This window comes from Mus caroli, unplaced genomic scaffold (genome assembly GCF_978045245.1).
Source record: "Mus caroli unplaced genomic scaffold, Mus_caroli_1 scaffold_19, whole genome shotgun sequence".
NCBI classification, from domain to species: Eukaryota; Metazoa; Chordata; class Mammalia; order Rodentia; family Muridae; genus Mus; species Mus caroli.
Window position 1 is genome coordinate 43,896,995 of NW_028227274.1, and position 4,473 is coordinate 43,901,467.

The 4,473-nt window shown below is 47.6% G+C and overlaps 1 non-coding gene across 1 annotated transcript; it reads left to right on the top strand.

Moving 5' to 3' along the window:
- The first annotated feature begins 732 nt into the window (after positions 1-732).
- On the top strand, positions 733-859 carry LOC115029917 (small nucleolar RNA SNORA17). Its single transcript, XR_003835491.1, has one exon. It is a non-coding gene; the product is annotated as a small nucleolar RNA SNORA17 (small nucleolar RNA).
- Positions 860-4,473: the final 3,614 nt, after the last annotated feature.

Consider the following 4,473-nt stretch of genomic DNA (forward strand, 5'->3'; position numbering starts at 1 on the left):
AATCTTCAAACTCAACCTCTACACTACCTATGCCAAACAAATGGGTGTTCTTTGAGGTGCAATTTAAAAGCTGTACCTGATAGGCCAGCACAGCACTCCATAGTCTACAGCAGGATTTCACATGCCAATTGGGCAATGGAAGGAGGGTTATTATAAAACAAAGAGATCCAAAGCCCACGAGTTGTGTCCAGGTTGTGCTCACAGTGCTAAATAGCTAAGATCTGAAAAAGGGAGAGATTGAACTTTCCACATAAGACTGTGAGGTCTGACAGAGGGAATCAACAGGAAACTTTATACCTCGTGCTAGGATGGATGCGCTGGGAAGAGCCAGCTGTTTCTACCAGTCTCTTCATCTGTGTGTTTTCAGCATTTTGAATGGCTACTAGAACCTCCATATGTTTATAATGGATGACATCACTTCTACCCATCAACAAGCTTGGTCTTTCAATACAAACAAAAAAGGAAGGAAGGAAAATAAAGCAAACACAGTTGAAAGAGTCACCCCTGCCCCGCTCCCCGCATATCCATCTGAGAGACTATGGCTCTAGAAATGATTTTTCTATAGTTACTGATGGCTAGAGAGATGGGAGGAAAACGCCACAAAGTGAAAATGAGCTTAGACAAGCATGAAAGCATGGGAGAAACCCAGGGTGATGCCCAAGACATGCCTGTATTAGATAAGTGAACTGAAAATCACATCACAAAGAAGGTTTATTAAAAAGTGGAAATTTAACTGCCCCTAGAGGCATTGCAACCATTGTGTCACATGTTTGAAAGTAGGTGTCAAATGAGGAGAGAAGCTATGTCTATGCTCAGTGTTCTGACCTAGGGACATCTGAGTGATCAGTAGCCTAACAGTCCCTGAGAAAAGCGAGCCTGAGACAACCTCCGATCCAGCACTACACAGGCCGTGATGTTGCCAACACTGGGAGAAAGCCAGAGACTAGGAGCACCCTGCCTGGGACTGATGTCCCCAGGTAAGAGTGAGCCTGAGACAGATGACCCTCATATGAGAGCACTCAGGTGGGCCAAGTGAGGAACAAGCCTGAGCGGAGGACCACCAGACTGTTGCCATGTGGCCTGGACAGGGACCTAGCCTGAGATGACCACCAGTTGGGTGCAACATAGGCCTGGAGAGGAGCAGACCATAGCTCAGATGACCCCTGCCCAGTGCCATAATACATGGGCAGGGCAAAGCACTGCTGAGACCACTCCTGAGATGGACCCAGACACTCAGAGAGGCACCCAGGCACCTCTAAGAGGATAAGTGGTAGAGAAATGGAAGAGAAAAAGAAACCAGAAGGATATGGGCACCATGAAGAGAGGCAAACTGGAGATTCAATCAGTAACACTCAAGGGTAGTAAAGAACTGCCTAATATGAGTAGCTGGTGATGCCACCTGGGACCATGGTGGGTCCTGGCCTATACAGGGGGACACATCAGGGTCCATAGCCCTGCAGACAGATGCCCCTGGTCTGGGCTACTGCCAGGGGACATGCTGATGTCTAAGGACTGTGAAGAACTGACCCTAGCCCTTACCTGGGCATTGTAGGAGAGCTGGCCCTAGGGGTTTGAGAACAGAAGAACTGACTCTGCCCCTAGCCAGTACTCAGGAGTGTGGCGTCATGTATTCTGGGAGTTGTGGGTAAGCCAGCCACAGAGGATGCAAGCTTGGGAAACCTGACTCTACCACTGATCTCCCATGCAGTGGAGTAGATAAGAGAGAGATACCCTCTCCCACCTTGCTCCTCAGAACCTGTGGCAGTGGTAGACCTGGCCCTGGGGTCATGAGACCAGGAGAGCTGACCCTGTCCCTCAGCAGCTGCAGCACTCAGGAGAGCAAGTCCTGTACCTCACCTAGGTAGCAAAGTAGAGCAGACCATGGAGGGTTGGGTAGGGCAGGCAAGGCACCCCAAGGGTGTAAGCATTGCCCCACCACTTGTCTGATGACCCCCCTTCACCCCTTGCCACCAATGGCAGGCAGGAAAGCTGGCCCTGTCTCTTGTCTGCTATGACGTGGTGTCAGCAATGGAGATATCCCCTCCCCACATCCTTTTGCCCTTGATGTGGAGTTTATGAGTAGTTGGCCCCAAGGTCATATATGAGAGCATCCCCACCTCTTGTCTGCTTGGTGGTGGCACAGACAAGGGAGAAATGCCTTCCTCTCTAATCCCTTGTCATTTATGGCAGGCAAGAGAACTGGCCCCAGGGTCATGAGAGTGGGAGAATTGGCCATGTCCCTTACCTGCTACAACACTGAGAGTGGGCACTGTACCTTCTCTGGGCATTAGGGTAGAGCTGGCCCTGGTAGTAAGGGTTACTGGTAAGCCAGCTTTGAGAGCATTTGAGAAGGAGATCCAGCTGGCTGGTCAGCTCTGACACCTCAGGCCCAGATCCAGAGCTTGAAATTGGCCTATCCCAATATCTATCCCATGGATGAACTGTGGGAGTGCATGAAGGGGCAGGTCCTGCAGATACCACACTACAGGATCTCCATGACACAAGGCAACAGCAGGATATCTGAGAAGAGTCCCCAGAGAGGGCTCCAGTATTGATAGAGTAGCAGAAGCCAGAGGCCTCATACCAATGCAGGCATTACATTTGCAAGCAGAGAAGTGTGGGCAAAAGGGTACACTGTAGGACACACACTGTGAGACAGTACAGCTTCCACAGTCAGTCAGTCTCTCTCTCTCTCTCTCTCTCTCTCTCTCTCTCTCTCTCTCTCTTTCTCTCTGTTGGGAGGAGGTTGCAAGAGTAGGGGGCAGGTACAAAGGGAGAGGGAGATGAGTGGGATTAGGGTCCAGGATGTGAAATTCACAAAGAACAAATAAAAAGTTAAAAAAAAAAACACAAAAATCAGAAACCCTTGATTTTTAAAAGGTAAAAATTTAGAAGCAAAACTGGAATCTGAACAATGTAACACGGAGGGGAAGGGAATGCTGCTGTTTAGAAGGCTTCTGTGGAGACTGCAGGAGGCTGAAGCCTGCTCCCTTTCACTTGCCTTCCATCATGGAAGCCTCTAGGCCAGGATCATAGAGACAAGAGCCGTTTACTGTGGCCATGACCCTTGCAGTGGGTTGGAGACAACTCACTCATCACCACACTGTCTCCAAGACACTTAGACACCACCAATACGGGGTTTGTTTGCATTGCTTTATTTCATTAGAAAAACCACAAAATAGGGCCTGTCCCAGAAGCTCCTGTCTCTAGATGCATATGTATCAGAAGATGACCTAGTTGGCCATCATTGGGAAGAGAGGCCCCTTGGTCTTGCAAACTTTATATGCCTCAGTACAGGGAAATGCCAGGGCCAAGAAGTGGGAGTGGGTGGGTAGGGGAATGGGGGGGTATGGGCGACTTTTGGGATAGCATTTGAAATGTAAATTAAGAAAATACCTAATTAAAAAAAATTTTTAAATATCCTATAAAAGCAAGAAGAAGAAGAAGAAGAAGAAGAAGAAGAAGAAGAAGAAGAAGAAGAAGAAGAAGAAGAAGAAGAAGAAGAAGAAGAAGAAGAAAAAGAAAGAAAGAAAGAAAGAAAGAAAGAAAGAAAGAAAGAAAGAAAGAAAGAAAGAAAGAAAGAAAGAAAAGAGAAGAAAGAAAGAAATGTGTGCACACACCGTGAGAGGGCTATTACTAGCCATGGTTACTTCGCTGGGGATTTCCCCTGCTTCCAATTGAAATTGGGTTAATTGAGAAGGGCATGGGGAAATACTGGAGTCCAATTAACAAAACCTAAATCTTCCAATTAATAAAGTAATTGTTACATGGCTTGAGGGTCAGCACTTAGGATTTTAGGGGGAAATTAAAAGCACTTGTCCCAGACTTTGTCTGAAAACGTTTTAAAATGCTTTGAAATGTTGAGGGCAGCTATGACAGAGCACTTGCCTGGTATGTGGGAGCCTAGCTTTGATCCCCAGCAATGTGTGTTAGGGGCATCATTTTCACCCTTGCCACCTGTTAAAGGGAATCTATAAGTGGAAACAGAGATTTAAGAAGGTTGGGGGGGGAGCCACACACTGTGTGCTGCCCTGAGAATTCATGCTCTGAACAGTGAACACATTTAGAGGTCGTTTCTGCCTTTGAAACTGTGGTGTCAACTGGTGTCAGAACCTCTGCCTAATAATACTTTTACCCAGATCTCAGAGCCCATCCTGATCTTCTGTCATCTTATTGGACTTCTTGGTGTCGACAATTATTAGCCCCATATGGCACCGTTCCTCTCGGCATTCTGCAGTTTGGCAGCATTAGCTACTACTACTTCTCTGATGATTTTAAAATCAAGATCCAATTGGCAGAGAAGGCCCAGAGAATTAGGACATAGGAGAAAGGATGCTTCTGGGAGCTCTGGCTCCTCAGCAGAGACTGATTCATCCTCCCCATGGATGCTTGTGGCTTTGCCCCTAGAGCATCTCTGAGCTCCGAGGGTTCTAGGGGGAAAGCTTCCCAGAGCTAAGCTATGCTCCACAGTTC